This window comes from Nansenia antarctica (assembly GCF_963989245.1).
Source record: "Nansenia antarctica genome assembly, chromosome: 7".
NCBI classification, from domain to species: domain Eukaryota; kingdom Metazoa; phylum Chordata; class Actinopteri; order Argentiniformes; family Microstomatidae; genus Nansenia; species Nansenia antarctica.
The window spans coordinates 24,818,386-24,837,525 of NC_137677.1; the positions used below are offsets into that span (position 1 = coordinate 24,818,386).

Sequence of the window (19,140 nt, forward strand, 5' to 3'; positions counted from 1 at the left end):
TAGCTGTATTCAATACCAAAACCAGAATGAATGACCCCACAACGCAGATTTGTAGCAATCCAGGGCTTCCTCAAACTGTTGACATGTTCTAAACTCCGCTCACCATGATAAAACATTTGAACAAGAAGCAACTGCGTTCCAGACCAACTCCACCTCCGACTTTGAATGAAACGCAGCATACACCGAAAACCGTCACGGTTCACTAGTGTATTGAACCGTGGAAGGCAAACCGAACCGTCCGTAAAAAAACGAGAACCGTTGCACCCCTACTAGATGTATAACATTTTATTGAACAGTGCAAGCATGTAGGCTTCTGGCGTGACATCGTACCCCTAACGTTCTTAGGGCTTGTTTGAAAAGCTTAGACTGAAAGTTAGTGCCCTGGTCAGATTGTATAACAAGAGGAAGACCGAATGTGGAAAAAAACGTTGTTAAAGCTTTCACCACTGAGCTGGCTGATATGTTACGCAACGGAACAGCTTCGGGAAAACGAGTAGCAGCGCACATAATAGTGAGCAAATACTGACTTCCACTTTTAGTCCTAGGCAAAGGTCCAACACAATCAATTATTACACGTTCAAATGGCTCCCCTATAGCAGGAATGGGATGCAATGGTGCGGGTGGAATGGATTGATTAGGCTTACCCGCCATCTGACAAGTATGGCAACAGCGGCAGTGCTTGGCAACATCCGCCTTCAGTCCGGGCCAAAAGAAATGTTTCAATATCAGCTGATAAGTTTTAGTTATACCTAAATGTCCTGACCACTGGCTCTCATGTGCTACAGATAACACCTGTTGTCTATAACCCACAGGCACAACCACTTGTTTTACAGTATTCCACTCACAACCATTTGCATTAGGAGGAGACCATTTACGCATTAATATCCCATCGTTAAGGAAATAAACTACGTTGCCCCCTATTTCAGATTCCTCACTAGCTGCATGTAAAAAACATTTGTTTAATGACTGATCAGCTACTTGAGCGACACGCAATCGTTCGCCGGTTACAGGCAGAGATAGGCTGTCAGCGGATGGTATGGTAGGACTCGGGGAGGATGGTAACTCTACCACTTTCTCCCTGGGAGAAGCTGAAACAATCGGGTTCTCATCCCTTTCAGAAAAGGCTTGCATAATCACACTATCACAGAGAGAAACATCGCTATCCTCCTCTCTGCCTCGACTCGATTGTGCACGAGTTATAGCGCACACCGGAAACAACCGCTGTTTCGCATAGGCAGCCTACACATTAGGAGTCATCATCATGCCGGTGTCAAATCATATCATAATAAAAGAAATACATAGCCTATATATTCGTCTTTTTTAAAATAGAAGGAATCAGAATGTGAACTTTAGCGAATTGTATTCAAATTGTGCTTAGAGGGAATTATTTTCACCGGACATTTATGTCCGACGAGTTTTCAATTTGTCGGACTTCAACAAATTTTACCGGACAAAGACCGGTAATTACCGGTTAACGGAAACCCTGCTCTGCACATACTGTATATTGCATAGTTACCCATGACTACCATTCTTGTTCTATTTATATCATGCCCTTATATCACTATTTGTACTTTTGGTTGGATGCTAAACTGCATTTTGTTGTATAGTACTTGTACTTTCCGATGACAATTAAGTTTAATCTAATCTAATCTATATACACCTGTACATACCATACTGTACATAACTCTTAACTGTATATATGCCTCTAACTACTGTACTTGCCGTACTGTACCTATCACTGTCATGTTTTTATATCATTTCTGGTTAGATGCTAAACTGCATTTCGTTGTCTGGTACTTGTACTCAGCAATGACAAAGTAAAATGTAATCTAATCTAATTGTTTCTAATCCTGTATATGTTGCTATTACAGAAGAGATCTCCAACCCTGGCTCAGACAGCGAGCCCAGCTCCACCACATCAGGAAACCATAAACAACACAGACGGAGGAGCTCAAGACTTAAGAATCACCACCCTAACCCTGACTTAAAGAGACATGAAAGAGTACACAAAGTGGAGAAGCCGTACCGCTGCTCCCAGTGTGGGAAGAGTTTCAGTGTAATAGTAAACCTAAATAGACATCAGAGAATACACACAGGAGAGAGGCCATACCACTGCTCCCAGTGTGAGAAGAGTTTCAGTGTAATAGTAAACCTAAATAGACATCAGAGAATACACACAAAAGAGAGGCCATACCACTGCTCCCAGTGTGGGAAGAGTTTCAATCAACTAGGAAATCTAAAGTCACATCACAGGATTCACACAGGAGAGAAGCCATACCACTGCTCCCAGTGTGAGAAGAGTTTCAGTCGACTAGGAGTTCTAAAGTTACATCAGAGAACACACACAGGAGAGAAGCCATACCACTGCTCCCAGTGTGGGAAGAGTTTCTGTCGACTAGATGTCCTAAAGTCACACCAGAGAAGTCACACAGGAGAGAGGCCATACCACTGCTCCCAGTGTGAGAAGAGTTTCTGTCGACTAGGAGTTCTAAAGTCACATCAGAAAATACACAAAGAGAGAGGTCATACCACTACTGGTCCGAGTGTGGCAAGAGTTTCAGCCATTCCTCCATCCTGTTGACACACAAGAGAAAGCACCATGGTCCAGACAGTTCCATTGCCCATTAAAAGACTACAAAGGGGCAGATTCATTAGTTTATTTGAGTTGTGTCTAATGGCATATCATATCTTTAGTCACAACAGGAGAGAGAGATGGGTAATCCAATGGATTGTGTGTTCGACCTCATTAGGAGCATTGTATTAACCATAAACACAGGAGTCACCTGACAGGAAGTGTTAGGAGTTATATGCAAGAGTAGGGGCGGAGTCTCAGACTGTTTGGTGGTAACAGACCTCATGGGCATTGAGACTGAGGGCCCTATTATGCACTTCTTAACTTGCCGTCTTAAGTCTTAATTAAGACGCACCGCCAGGTTAAGACTAGGGATGCTCCGATCTGGATTTTTGGGGCCGATACCGATCACCGATTTTTTTCCTCAAGATCAACCGATACCGATACCGATACCGATTTTTTTTTAAATACATAACTGTAGGCCTACTGACTGGATAGCCTACATATTTTTTGCTTTTTAGACAAAAGTTTTGATCCATTAGGCACCAAGCAAACGCAGACCCATTTTTATGGCATAGTAAAGGTCTGGCCTATCACCCAGTTAGGGCCTGAAGCCCAAGTCAGTCGATATGGCTGTATAAAAGACATCATAAATGTGGCCTTCATGGTTTACATACTGTTACGTCCTCCTATGTTTTCTGTTCAGTTATCTGTCTTCCCCAGAAAAAAAAAAAAAAAAAATGATCGGTTTTTGCGATCGGCCATTTTTGCCGATCACCGATCGAGTCATTTGGAGTGAAATCGGCCGATTTAAATCGGTGACCGATAAATCGGAGCATCCCTAGTTAAGACCTACCGCCACCCTTATTATGCGCTTCATACGCGCTACTGCTATTATGCAGGTGTCGCTAGGCGCCCACACATAAGACGTAAGACTCCCGTGCATATATTACTCATTGTGGGAGTGTTCATATGTTAATGAAGTGCGCTAGGCGCCCCTGCTATTATGCGATCTGACTTTGCGCCTAGCGCTAAGAAGTGGTTTGAAAAGTTCTTAGGCGCTAGACTTCATGCACGTTTTGAAACACGAGCGCGCCTCCGCGGTTTGCGCATGCGCAAACCGCGGAGGCGCGCTCGTGTTTCAAAACGTGCATGAAGTCTAGCGCCTATGAACTGCAGGGCTTAAAGTACTCCGGCACAGTGCCGGATTTCCGGCGCGGGAGAATAAAAAAATAAAAAAACTGCAATTGCGGCATTGCGCCGACGTGGTGGCGGGGGCGCTGTTTCACAAATAACTTAGCTTTCGTGTTTGCTAGCGAAACAGCTGATAGTTGATGTTGACTGCTCAAGGAGAATACATATTTGAAAGTACAGAATGCCTGAGAGCCTTATATTGCATTATATTACATTATATTTTGAATGGCCATCTGGTGCCTGAATATTGTTTTTTCCTTTCCATATATAATGACATTTCCACCATAAATTGATGGCGAAAGGGCACAAATTGGTGCATATCAATTCACCAGAATGCAAGAAATTAAGTGTTTGATGCTCGTTTAAGGACCCCCAGACAGCCCTGCTTCATGGGTCCCCCCCGATGTCAAACACCACTGGTACCACCTCCGCCTCATTTTGAGCCAGGAAAAACCCTGAGTAGTGACGGGAAGCCTTATGGGACGTGGTGCCAAGAAGGAGAATATTTAAGTGATAGTGGCTTAATAAGTAATCAGTTTGTTCTTTTAAAGACATGTATATATTTTATTCTGTATTGTTATAGTGATAGTGGCTTAATAAGTGATGCAATCAGTTTGGCCTTTTAAAGACATCTATTTATTTATTTATTTTATTAAGTATAAAACAGTATTATGAATGAATGGTCTTTATTGTCATTACAGTTTTTCCCAATTGCTAAAACACAAAAGCCAATTATCTAAACCAAATGACCAGTTCTCTAAACACATTTAATAAAACTAGCTCCCATTTGCCAAAACCATAAACACATTTCACATGAAGACACAATTCACAAAACACAATCCTCCTTTTCTCATAAATCTAAACACATTTTGTCTTGCTAAAACACAAGTTGCAAAAAACTCTGCTCAAAATGTAAAATTCTCAAATTAAAGCTCATGTGATGCAAAATGCTTGCCACAGTCAGCAACATTTTAACACAATGAACACCTGGCTTCATTCATTAAACATAACGACTCAAAATTTAAGACACTTGTTGCAAATTATTGTGGTGTGTGTGTGTGTGTGTGTGTGTGTGGTATAGTTCCATAAATAAATAAAAAAACATCACACCCTGAACATTGTTTTCAGTGAGTATTGTTGTGTGTAATGGATCCTCTGTAGCGTTTGCATTGAGTTGTGATACAGTACAGTATTGTACATGTTACGGTACATGTGGGAATACAGTAACATTTTTCAAACCTTTATTTGCGTAAAACTCGATAGGACAACAGTGCAACAACTTCGCGGCTGAACTTTAGTAAAATTTTGGACATCATATGCCATTTGAAGGGGGGAAATAGATATCTAAAAATGCATGACTATCATGCAAAATCAGCCTTACCGTAATGTCAAATATGTAATGTTAGATATAACGTTAGACAGGGAGCGCAGAATTATTTTTATGCATGACTATCATACATGTGGGAAAACTAGGGTTAGGGTTAGGTGCTAGGGTTACAGTAAGGTTAGTGTTGTGAAGGCCCACAGTTTAGAGCCAGTTTAGTTTCCCCAAACCAGCCCTATTTTGCCCCAGTTATTTCCTTTGTTATTTTCTATACTATTTCTGTACGTTTCATGAAGGTGTATGTATTATTATTGTAATGTTTATGTATATGTTGGATGACGTAGTATATCCGGGGTGTGTCCGTGACCCGGATGTTAGGTTCGGTGGTGTATATATAAGAGACGGAAGTGGTCCGTGGGTCAGTGGGTGATGAGAATCAGAACGAGAGAGACCAAACGAGAGAGAGTAACGAGAAGCCAATCTAAGATGGCGGATTCAGCAACACGCACACCGTGCAGAAGCTGAAGACGCCAGGGAAGTGATTATCGAGTTCAGAGCTGTATAGCCCGTTTAGTTGTGTTCCCGTTAGACAGCCTTGCCAGCAGCCGGCTGTTCAACGTTGGACCAAGCGAGACGCCAAACTGGACAGAAGCGTCGCCTCCACGAGCGGACTGCGACCGAACGCTGACTCCATCGGAGCTTCGACGTGGACCACCCGGACCTGAGCCCTTCACCCCTCGGCGCGGACTACGAAGAAGGCCCTTTCCCTCCGCGTTGCTACGTCACCCCCCCCCTTTTGTCTGCTACCTTCCTCGACGCACATGCCATCCGACCAGGCCTCAACGCGCACCACAGCCCGGGACTATAAGCCTGTTCAGGCCAGAGACTATGAGTGAGTGATTGAGTGTGTGTGTGGCCGGCGGGGAGGGAATGTATATATCTGGGGATGTATACATCAGTCATGTAAATAAATGTGTTGTTCATATGTGATACCGTTACCGTGTGTTAGTTGTTTGTATGCTAATTCCAAGGCTAATGCTAATGCTAATTCCAAGGCTAATGCTAAAGCTAATTCCATGCTAATGCTAATGCTAATTCCATGCTAATGCTAACGATAGTAACTGCTAGTCTAACGGTTTGCTGGCGCCCCCTGCCTGTATCCTCCTACACTGCCTATTTAGCTTAGAGTTAGTTAGATAACCAGCCCCTTCCTAAATTATACAGTCCTTTCAGCTACTCCCTGGTTACATTTGGTCCTTCGAGCCGGATAGGTAGTGTAGTGATAGCATGGCTGAGCGCAGCCAACCAGACCAGACAGTTACCCCCCCTTCTCCGCCCCCTGAGCCAGAGCCACGACCACAGAGAGTCCCGCGGTTGCCTCCGAGGTTACAGGAGTATGAGCTTGAGCTCGAAAGCTCACTGAGTGGTAGCGAGGAGCGCACTCCACGGGATACGGTGGTCGGAGAGGCCGAGGTGTCCGCCGGCGAGCGGGTGGCTAGCACCGAGACAGCCATCAACGAGCACCAGCCTGAGGATGAGATGGCAGAACAGCAGGGTTTTGCCGTAGAAACGGAAGAGCAGGAAGGAGAGGCCCGGTCCGACAGCGCCTGCGGGCGGAAGAGGGAGGGCCTCAGCCTTAACGATCTGCCTCCCAGTACGGCGCGCTCGAGACCTAGCTCCTGCCGTTCAGTGGCTTCCTCCCGGTCCAGGGTTTCTGTGGGCAGTTCTGCCTCTGGGGCGGATAGCCTGCACTCCAGAGGGAGTAGTGCCGCGCTGTCAGAGTGTATGCGCCAACAGGCCGAGATGGCGTTAGAGCGGGAGCGCCAACAGGCCGAGATGGCGTTAGAGCGGGAACGACTCCAGTTCGAGCGTGAACGCCTCCAGCGCCAGGAGGCGCTAGAACGTGAACGCCTCCAGATGAACGGAGCGGAACGTGCGGCGGAGAGACAGCGCCAGGAGGCGTTAGAGAGGGAACGCATCCAGTACGAGCGCGAGCGCCTCCAGATGGAGGGGGCGGAACGCGCGGCGGAGAGGCAGATGGAGGGAGCGGAACGCGCGGCGGAGAGACAGCGCCAGGAGGCGCTAGAACGTGAACGCTTCCAGATGGAGCGCGACCGCCTCCAGATGGAGAGAGAGCAACTGCACGCGGAGAAGATGGAGGAAGTGATGCAGACCATGCGCGACGTGTGCATCAGCAGAGCTCCGTCGGCCCGTAGCTCCAGAGCATCATCCGCACGGCCCTCTCGAGTGCCATCTCCTGAACCCCCCGCCGATGGCTCCATGACCCCCGCCATGACTGTCCAACTACAGGCCCAGCTGACCACCTGGAAGGAAGAGGACCAGGGACCCGACCGCTACGCGGCCCAGAGGGAGCCAGCGTCGCTGCCCGGGAGGGGAGCCATCCCCCAAGAGCGTAGCACACCCCTAGGTCCTCCAGTGCACCAAAATGCATGCAGGCCGGACACCCAGACCGTCACTCCAGCCCCGATCATCCACTACAGGATGTTTCCCCAGGTGGAGGGACCCAAGTTCCCCTTCTTCAAGGACGAGGACAGGAGCCAGTATGTGGAGCTACGCATCTGCCTAGACACGCTCTTGGACGACTCCTGCTCCGAGTCCTACAAATATGCGATTCTCCTTCAGCATGTGAGGAACCCCAGAGCCCACAACATGGTTCTGGCCCATGCCTCCGCACCGACACCTTACACCAGAGCGCTCGCCGACTTGGATGCCCGGTACGGTCGTCCCTGGAACCACGCCCTTGCTGAACTGCAAGCCCTCGAACAGCAGGCCCCCATCAAGGATGAACGGGCGCTGGATGACTTCGCGCTCCGCGTGCACACCTTGGTTGGAATGCTGAAGACGCAGGGCCCAGCTGGCGCCAGCGAGATCAACAGCACCTCCAACGTAGAGCGGCTGCTCCGCAAGATCCCACGCTTCCGGCAGGAGAGGTTCCGGCGACAGCAGCGCGTTCGTAACCCCGGGAAGTTGGGTCTGAGCATGGCTGCCTTCGCGGAGTTCCTACTGGAGGAAGTGCATGACACCAACGTAGACGCCATGGGTTACGCTGAGCCGAAGAAGGAGAGGGAGAAGGGAGATCGCTGGGACCGGCCGAGCTCGAACAGAGGACGCCCAGTAGGAGTGCTGCACACGGAGGAGGAGCCTCGGAGAGAGAGGAAAGCCCGACCTGAGGGAAAGGATTCCTCTCAACCCCCTCAAAAGGGACGGAGAGGTCCACCGCCATGTCCGTACTGCACCAGCGAGCACTGGTTCAATGAGTGCAGTGACTTCAACAACCTGAGTACCGAGGACAAGCAGAGGTGGCTCGAGGAGAACAAGAGGTGCTGGAACTGTGGGCGCGACCATCTGGCTAAGAACTGCACCTTGAGGAGAAAGTGCAATCGCTGTGAGGAGGTCCACCTCAACATTCTACACGAGGTCTCCCTCGCCAGGTCCATGGAGGGCACCAGAAGCCCTAGGTCCGGTCGCGCACCGGAAGAGGAAACCCCTGTCTACTACCTAGACCCAACCCAGAGCAGCGGCTCCAAGGTCCTACTGAAGGTGGTGAAGGTCCGACTCCACCACAACAACGCTGTGTACGACACGTACGCCGTTCTAGACGACGGGTCGGAACGGACCATCCTCCTCCAGGAGGCAGTGCGCCGGTTGGGGCTCCACGGGACTGAGGAGAAGCTGACTCTGCGCACGATACGTCGCGACCTTAAAGAGGTCACCGGGGCGAGAATCAACTTTTCTATCTCCCCGGCGGGGAGGCCGTCGGATAGACATCGGCTTCAGAATGTCTTCACCGCCGACCAGCTAGCGCTCTCCCGCTACGACTACCCCCTGGAGAGGTTACGCGCAAGATATCCCCACCTACGGCGAGTAGACCTACATCCGATAGAAGGAGCGGAGCCAACCCTTCTCATCGGCTCGGACAACGCTGCACTGATCGTGTCGCTCCGTCCTCCGCTGAGAGGACCACGAGGCTGCCCGATGGCTGTTAAGACTGCGCTTGGGTGGGCCCTCCAAGGCGCTACCGAGTGGAGAGATAGAGACGGGAGAGCTACGTCATCCCTCCATGTCCGCACCGAAGAAGTGCAGACCATCAACTGCCTTCACACCAGTGTGGACTCCATGAATGCGGCGCTGCTAGACAACGTCCAGAAGCTGTGGACGCTAGACGTTGCGCCCTACAAGAATGAGAAGCTCTACGTACGGTCAAAGGAGGACGTCTACGCCCTAGACCTCCTTAAAGCAAAGACAGTGCGTATCGAAGTCCAGGGCGTTAAGAGATACGTCACACCACTACTCCGCAGAGAACCCATGCCAGAGTTTCGAGTATCCCCTCGAACCGTCCTACAGTGTCTGACCAGCACTGAGAAGCGTATGAGGAAGGACGAGGTCCTTGCTGCTTCTTACCGAACGGAGATGAAGAAACTGACGGAGTCCGGTCTGGTGAAGAAGCTTGAGCCAGCCGAGGCGAACCAGAGTGCCGAGTCTTGGTACCTCCCGCACCACAATGTTCACCACAACGGGAAGAACCGAGTGGTCTTCAACTGTAGCTACCAGGTGGGGAAGCTCAACCTCAACCACTATCTTCTCCCGGGTCCAACCTTGACCCCAGCCCTCTTGGGAGTTCTGGTGCGCTTCCGTCAGCAGCCGATCGCAGTCAGTGGTGACATTAAGCGAATGTTTCACCAGGTCAGGATGTTGGAGGAAGACAAGCCACTCATGAGGTTTCTCTGGAGAGAGGACCCGAGCGACCCCGACCCCTCTATCTACCAGTGGGAGGTGCTACCCTTCGGGACAACCTGCAGCCCCTGCTGCGCTACCTATGCGCTACAGACTCACGCCGCGCAGGAGACGGCACCTCCTGGAGTGTTTGACGCCGTCCATAAGAGCTTTTACGTGGACAACTGCCTCCACAGTTCGAAGACAGCCACGGAAGCCCGTCAGCTAGTCCAGGACCTGCGTGCTCATCTCCAGGAGGGTGGATTTGAGATCTGCCAGTGGGCCAGCAACGACCCGCAAGTCATCAGAGACCTCCCGAAGGAGGCCACCTCGACCAGCAGCGAGGCTTGGGTCTCTCACTCACCAGATGATGCTCAGGAGATGACGCTCGGACTTATCTGGCAGTTCCAGACCGACACTCTACGCTATCGCAATAAGCCTGCCAAGCCTCAACGCGTCACGATGAGAACGATATACAGCACTCTAGCGAGCCAGTACGACCCACTGGGATATATCGCTCCCTTCACGACGATGGCCAAGGTGCTTGTCCGGGAGCTGTGGGCCCAAGAACGAGGATGGGACGATCCTCTGCCTCGTCACCTAGAAGAGAAGTGGAAGGCCTGGGAGCAGGAACTTCCCACTCTCCAGCACATCAAGCTGCAGCGGAGCTACTTCCCTCCCTCCACGGACCTAGAGAGGAGTGTCATCACGCTACATGTATTCTGCGACGCCTCGGAGATGGCGTACGGGTCCGTGGCATACGTCAGAGCGGCAGAGCTTGGAGGTGAAGTCCACGTCTCGTTTGTCCTGGCACGTTCCCGAGTGGCGCCGAAAAAGCAACAGTCCATCCCAAGACTGGAGCTGTGTGCTGCCCTGAACGGCGTGCAACTGGGAAGGTTCCTGCTCGACGAGCTCCAGCTACCTCTGAAGAGCGTCACCATGTGGTCAGACTCCACTACCGTCCTCCAGTGGTTGAAGTCCAGCTCATGTCGGTACAAGGTGTTCGTGGGCACCCGAGTCGCAGAGATTCTGGAGTTGACTGAGGTGAACTGCTGGCGTTATGTAGACACCAAGAGGAACCCTGCTGACGTCATCACGAGAGGGGCAACTCTACAGGATCTGGCTGAGCCCCACCTGTATCACACGGGACCAGACTTCCTACAGGAGCGGGAGTCAGAGTGGCCAGCCACGCCGGCGTTAGCAGAAGACAGAGAGGACAAAGAGCTGCGTAAGACGTTGTTCTGCGGAGTCACCCAGGTCGTAGACCCTGCGACTACTCCAGGAGAGGAGTGTGAGACGCTCGAAGAGCTGCAGAAGAGGATGTTCTGTTCCAAGGCCGGTCTACCCCTAGATACTACGCTCAGCGCCGAAGATTACACCGCGGCGGAGCTCCTGGTGCTGCAGAGTGCCCAACAGGATGCCTTCTCCCGAGAGCGGGAGTGTCTCGAGAAAGGGAAGCCGATCCCCTCGGACAGTAGACTCCGCGGCTTAGCTCCAGAGCTCGACGGTGTTCTCATTCGCGTGGGTGGCAGACTGCGCCGCGCTCAAGATCTAGACCTGGACACGAAGCATCCCATCGTGCTTCCCACTAAGTATCAGGTCACCAGGTTGGTCATCAAGCACCATGATGACAAAGTGCAGCACGCGGGTGGAGAGCGTGTCTTCGCGGAGGTACGACGGAGATTCTGGATACTCCATGGACGGGAGGCGGTACGGAGATATCAAAGGTCCTGCTCGGACTGCCAGAGGTGGCGAGCCACGCCGCCGCAGCCCATGATGTCCGATCTGCCCGAGGACCGGCTGCGACTGAGACAGGCTCCGTTCCACTCTACTGGGGTCGACTGTTTCGGGCCACTCCTAGTCCGAAACCGGCGAGCCTCCGAAAAGCGGTGGGGCATCATCTACACGTGCCTGACGACGAGAGCAATGCACCTGGAAGTTCTGCACCAGCTCACAAGCGACAGCTTCCTCATGTCCTTCAAGAGGTTCACCTCCAGGCGAGGGACCCCTAAGACCCTCCGGTCGGACAGAGGCACCAACTTCGTCGGTGGTGAGGCCGAGCTGAGGGCGAGCTACGCTGCGATGACTGAGGAGGCCCGTGACAGACTCGCCTCCCAGCAAGTGAAGTTTGAGTTCAACCCCCCAAATGCTCCACACTTCGGGGGAGCCTGGGAGCGGGAGATTCGCTCAGTAAAGAACGTCCTACGTACCATTCTCGGACAGAAGGTGCCTACCGATGAGGTGCTCCAGACTGTACTAGCAGAGATTGAGGGCATCTTGAACTCCCGGCCCCTAGGCTATACCTCCAGTGATGTAGCAGATCTGGATCCCATCACGCCTAACTTCTTGCTGATGGGGCGGCGAGACTCTGCACTGCCTCAGGTAGTCTACGACCCTGCAGAGCTCACCGGAAGAAGATGGTGGAGGCACAGCCAGGTGCTCGCGGACCAGTTCTGGAAGCAGTTCATACTGCACTACCTGCCGACCCTGCAAGTCAGGCAGAAGTGGACGAGGGAGAGAGACAACTTGTCCGAAGGTGCCGTGGTACTGGTGATCGACCAGTCCCTTCCACGCGCCGCCTGGCAGACAGGCAGAGTGACCAAGGTCCTGCCGGGTCCGGATGGAAGGGTGCGGACGGCCATCGTGGACGTTGGTGGTCGCACTTACACCCGACCTGTGGCACGCCTGATTGAGCTCCCTCAAATTACCAAGGACACTATCACCTCCTACCTCACGCTGCTAGAGCAGCCTAGCCAGTGTGCCTTCTTAGTTAACTGAAACCGAGGGTTTCATGGGGCGGCTGTTGTGAAGGCCCACAGTTTAGAGCCAGTTTAGTTTCCCCAAACCAGCCCTATTTTGCCCCAGTTATTTCCTTTGTTATTTTCTATACTATTTCTGTACGTTTCATGAAGGTGTATGTATTATTATTGTAATGTTTATGTATATGTTGGATGACGTAGTATATCCGGGGTGTGTCCGTGACCCGGATGTTAGGTTCGGTGGTGTATATATAAGAGACGGAAGTGGTCCGTGGGTCAGTGGGTGATGAGAATCAGAACGAGAGAGACCAAACGAGAGAGAGTAACGAGAAGCCAATCTAAGATGGCGGATTCAGCAACACGCACACCGTGCAGAAGCTGAAGACGCCAGGGAAGTGATTATCGAGTTCAGAGCTGTATAGCCCGTTTAGTTGTGTTCCCGTTAGACAGCCTTGCCAGCAGCCGGCTGTTCAACGTTGGACCAAGCGAGACGCCAAACTGGACAGAAGCGTCGCCTCCACGAGCGGACTGCGACCGAACGCTGACTCCATCGGAGCTTCGACGTGGACCACCCGGACCTGAGCCCTTCACCCCTCGGCGCGGACTACGAAGAAGGCCCTTTCCCTCCGCGTTGCTACGTCACCCCCCCCCTTTTGTCTGCTACCTTCCTCGACGCACATGCCATCCGACCAGGCCTCAACGCGCACCACAGCCCGGGACTATAAGCCTGTTCAGGCCAGAGACTATGAGTGAGTGATTGAGTGTGTGTGTGGCCGGCGGGGAGGGAATGTATATATCTGGGGATGTATACATCAGTCATGTAAATAAATGTGTTGTTCATATGTGATACCGTTACCGTGTGTTAGTTGTTTGTATGCTAATTCCAAGGCTAATGCTAATGCTAATTCCAAGGCTAATGCTAAAGCTAATTCCATGCTAATGCTAATGCTAATTCCATGCTAATGCTAACGATAGTAACTGCTAGTCTAACGGTTTGCTGGCGCCCCCTGCCTGTATCCTCCTACACTGCCTATTTAGCTTAGAGTTAGTTAGATAACCAGCCCCTTCCTAAATTATACAGTCCTTTCAGCTACTCCCTGGTTACAGTTAGGGTTAGGATTAGGGGTAGGGTTTGAGTTTGAGTTTTGAAGAGAGAAGGTGTGGTTTTGCTTATGTAGCTTTAGAAAAGTGTGTTGTGTTTAGAGTTTTGGGAAAATGGAGGAAAGTTTTGTGAAATGTGTTTTAGCAATTGAGAAAAACTGTAATACAGTACAGGTACCATACAACGAAATTTAGGAGGGGGGGCTCCCCTGGTGCTTGGAAAAAGACTAAAAACACGAGGGACAAGGGTAAAATAAAAAAGGGAAAAGAGCTGGTTTACATAAATAAAGGCTATGTACACTATCTACTATACTACTACAATAAAACACTGTGCTGTACTCTATGCTATGCTATAAATATCCTAACTTTTGAACCTTATGTACACAAGGGTTGTCATATTGCAATTTGCACATAGTATTGTTGCACATTCATTTAAAGTATTAATGCATTTTAACATTGAGACATATATTTTGTATTGACTATAAAATAGTATTAATGCATTTAAACATTGAGACAAGAAGCTGTCTTCTGTACCCGCTCTCCCAATATCTCAAACTGTGACCCCCCTCCCCAAGAAAAAGTTTCAGGCACAGGATTTTTTCCCCACTTTAAGCCCTGGAACTGCATAATAGCATAGCGCTTATGACTTAACGCAGCCGGTTCTTAAAGGGAATGGCACCTGGCACGCTGATTGGGTTGATTGAGAAGACGCCCAAAACACACCCATGACTAATTTCTGGGCTTAGCGCCGGGTCTTAGGCGCCCACTACCGCACGCATAATAGCAAAGTGGCCTTGACCACGCCTCCACGTCTTAAGTTTAGATCTACCGCCTCGTCTTATTGCTTAAGACTTATGAAGTGCATAATAGGGCCCCAGACGCTTAAATTAAGACACGAGTAGGCCTAAATCAGACTAGTTAATCCTGGCTATTTAAGTGGCTTGCATGGACATGGCTTAAATTTGGCTTAGTTAGTCTGAGACTATGGAGTCCTGGAGTAAGCTTAATGAGAACACCTAGTTCAAGCCTCATTAGACTAAGTGGGAGCACAGGCTGTTGGTCCAATTGTGCTCATGAAAACCCGAAATGGAGTATAAAACACCATTGTTGCAGTGAATTTTGAGACAAGACAATGGCAGAGGCAAAGAGAATTCGCTCCAAAAATTATAGTGAGCATGAAAAAACACTACTAAAACAAATTGTATCAAACCATCCACTCATTGAAAGCAAAATCCATACTGTTGCTATTGAACAGAAGAAAATAAGTGCTTGGACTGCAATTGGCAATGAATTCAATGCAAATGAAGATGTCACCACAAGAACAGTACAACAACTGCAGGTGAGTTAATCTTCATTATTAGGCACAAAAATATGTGTTTGTTTCCTGTTGCCTATACCCTGCTTATTTATGCCCTACCCAAATTATTTCGTGACATTTATGTCAAGTTCAATCTGTTTCTCTCATATCTGGCTCTCATATACTGTAACAATACTCCTGCTGCTTGTAGCATTCACATTGAATGAATATCCTGTTTTAAAACGATAGTAACCTATTTTAAGGGGCCATATGAATGTTAAACATGGTGGTAGAGTAAGATATGTTGCACAAAGGAAGATCCATACCTATGGGAGGGGGAAATAAATATAAAATAAAATCATTTCTCCACCATGACCTAAATTATCAGGAGACACACTTATTTTTATTATGCCTTATCAGTACCAGTATTTCAGATTTCCCATATTACTATTTTTGTCACATCAAAAAAGAAAACTAATGAATGATATCTGCCTTCATAGGTTCTATGGAAGAACATTAAACTGGGATTTAAAAAAGAGAATGCAGCAAGCAGAAGAGAGCGATTTATTACAGGTGGTGGACCACCAATAAAGGACACATCTGATGAATTGGGTGACTTGCTGTCTGGTATAATAGAGCACCAGCAACCTCTGGATGGTATACCAGACAATGACCATTTGGACAGTGAACATGGAGAACTGAGCACAAATGGTAAATATACCTCAGGAAGTAAATTGGTTACAGGACCATATTAGTTTATTTGAGTTTGTAACAGTGGTCTTTTTTTTCCAGAGGAAACCAATCAAGAGCCAGTTCACAACGAGCCTGAACCCTCCACATCTGCTATGGCACCCCTGGGAGATGAAGCTGCTACCATCCAACAGAGACAGAGACAAAAAAGATAACTACTGTATGCATGAAAAGTTAGCCAGAGAATTTCATAAAATAAAATAAATGCATATTTAAAAGAAGAACATGAAATGAAAATGAGAATTCTAGAGGTTGAACTGGATATGAAATTGGGACAGAGGGCTATGCTCCAAAAAAGAATTCTGCATACCAGTAGCCATGGTGAATATGAAGAATTGTGAAAAATAAAAATAAATGTATTGTCATTTGGCATGTGAGTGTGAGTGAGTATTAATCATCACAAACTACATTTTAACCAGCCTTGGTTCACTCGTTTAATTTTGCTTTACATTATTGTAATTTTGTACAGAAACTGTATGCAAGCAAAACTATACCATAATGAATACATTCCATATTTAAATGCTGAAGTGCTGCACTGTGAAAGCAGCTCTGTGTGCAAGTCCTCGCTGGTCATTGGCTGCCTCTGCCATGGGCACATCTGCATCATCCTGATCTTCCATTGGCAGATCAGGACAGCCATGCTGCTTCAGGTAGTTGTGCAGCACAGCTGTAGCAATGATCACTTTGCAGCATCTTCTTGGCTTGAAACGAAGCGTATTTCGTAAGCACTGGAATCTACTTTTCCATACTCCAAACATACGCTCGACCATCCCTCTAGTACGGATATGAGCTCTGTTGTACCTTTGCTGCTTAGATGTGGTGTGAATAAATAGTTACTCTGACCATATCCACTATCACCAAGTAGTAGTCCACTATGTTGTCCTCTCTCAAATTGTGCACACAATGAAGAGTTGAGAAAAATCCTTGAATCATGGGTTACACCTTTCCAACGGGCAACAATGTTTGAAAACTCCAAATTAGGAGTGCATACACCCTGAACATTGATTGAAAACCAGTTCTTACGATTCCTGTATTCCTCTGCATCAGGAGTTGATGGGCACTTGATGGGAACATGACATCCGTCTATACAGCCAATCACTCCTGGGAAGTGCCCATATTCATAGAATTGCACTTTATAGTTGGCTTGCCCAGCAGCATCAGGGAACTTGATGTAAAGACTCCTCAGTTCACAAATGGCACTGCAGACTTTGTGAACTATTCTACATACAGTTGGTTCACTGACACCACACAAATCACCAGTTTCACGATGAAAGATTCCACATGCCAAGAACCTCAAAGTGATCAGAACTTGCAGTTGATTGGACACAGGCCCTCCTCTTTGAGACAGAGAGGAAAGTCTAGGCTCAAGCAAAGTAATTATCTCCAATGCATTTTCCTTGTACATACGAAAGCGGTCTCGAAAAGTTATTTCATCAAACTGATTCAATGGATCACTCCTATCCAGCAGTATTCGTCTGGCTGGCCTTTGTCGTGCATGTTGGTCCTCATTTAGATATTCCAAATAGTCCATGCTCCCAAACAATCCAAGCTCAGTTTCACAAACAGTAGCCTAGCCTACTAAGCGGGAGTTAAACCTGCCTCCTTGGCAGATTAGTTTAAGCTTCAATTCAGTCCAATTTAGTCCTGGAGTAGCTCTAATCCTAAATTTTGCAATCGGCTTTGTTTAATCCAGAACAGGCTTAATCCACGACTATTTTAAGCTACGTCTGTGCAAGTGAATTTCAGTTAAGCCAGCTCAAATAGCATTTTAGTCTGGGACTAGGCTTAAGCGTTGTCTCCGAAACCGGCCCTCTATAGGGCTCGGCGATATAGCTTAAAATTCATATCTATATTGACACGTGTTACGTTCTACATTCACTAGGGAGAATAAGAAGTAACAAAAGATTACAGGTGTTATGTAATATGGGTATTTATTACATAAGGGTAAATTAAAAGTCACAATGGGTCAGATAAACACAGAATTAGAACTAACAAATGCCTCCTATTTCAAATAAACAATAAACTCATCCTGTGGATGGTAAAATAAACAATAACAATAAACAGGTTTCAAACATGGTATTACTTATCAAATATCACTAACACAGGTATCAAATAATTCACTAAACAAATATCACTACAAACAAATTAAACCACCAGCATGGCATAACAAAATGGTGGGAACTGTGTGAATGGATCACACAGCTCCTGATGGTTCTCTCTCCAGGTCTTTTGTAGGGTGTGGCATCTGATGATTGGTTGGGGGTTGATTATTGGCTGGTGATGATTGGCTGGAGATGATTGACCACTGCTGGAGTTGATTGGTAATTATCACGGGGGGGGGGGGGTGGATCCCCTGGACTGGACTTATGGCTGTTAAAAAGACATACACACAAATACACAGACACAGACAACCAGGCTACTCATATCCGTCACAACACGTTTGGGCCAAACACAATATACAGTGCCTATAGAAAGTCATCACACCCCTTCATTTTTTCCACATTTTGTTGTGTTGTAGAGTCAATTTAAAATTGATTAAATAAAAAAAGTAATTGTTGCTCATTTGTTGCTCATTTTAAGAGTGTTATTGCAAAGGGTATGAATGACACAAGGTATTTCTCTTTTTCAATTTTAATACATTTCACAGACATTTCTAAAAACTTGTTTTCGCATTATGGGGTATTGTGTGTGGACATTTTTTTTTATTTAGTACATTTTTGGAAAAAGTGTTATTATGCCACAGTAGTTTGGGGACTCAAGAACACGACACCGGAGGCAGAATACTGTGTTAACCCCTTAGGGTATTTATTTACAGTGTAGAGAGGTGGAAAAACAGATATGATGAGCCCGGGGGTTTCAGCCTGGCGGGCTGGCGTTAGTGGCTGGCGTGGGCTGTAGGAGACAGAGAAACAGGGTGAGTCTCCATGGTAGGCCAGTACAAAAGATATGTGCACATCCAAAAAACCACGAGAGGATTTGTAAAAGGAAAAAATACAAATCACAAGTCACAAGAGAATTTGTATATGGGTAAATACAAATCACAAAAATAGTCATGAGAGCATAGTACACGAATGGTAAACAGCGGATACTTGCCAGGCCATTCTTAAGGAAGAACTGACGATGAATGAATGAAAGTCCATGGTAGATGTAGCCAGAGGGTTGATTCGGAGTGGAGACAGGTGTGCTGGTCTGGCTGTGGCTGGGTAACTATCCAATTAACGTGACAAGCTTCACCTGCGGCGGAGAGCACGCTGTGCTCGAGTTGTGGGGGCGGGGGAGGGTGTGTGTGGAGGCCCAGCCGTAACACGTGTGATGACACACTGTAATGCTACACTGTATATCTCAGTATGTCCTGTATCAAACTTAATATAAAGTTCAAATACACTTTGCATCTACAATGTACAAGTAA

At 48.0% G+C, this 19,140-nt stretch overlaps 1 pseudogene across 1 annotated transcript; it reads right to left on the reverse strand.

Moving 5' to 3' along the window:
* Positions 1–16,246: 16,246 nt before the first annotated feature.
* Positions 16,247–17,262, reverse strand: LOC308162198 (putative nuclease HARBI1; annotated as a pseudogene). The gene has a single exon. The product of its transcript is annotated as a putative nuclease HARBI1 (transcript).
* Between the last annotated feature and the right edge of the window lie 1,878 nt (positions 17,263–19,140).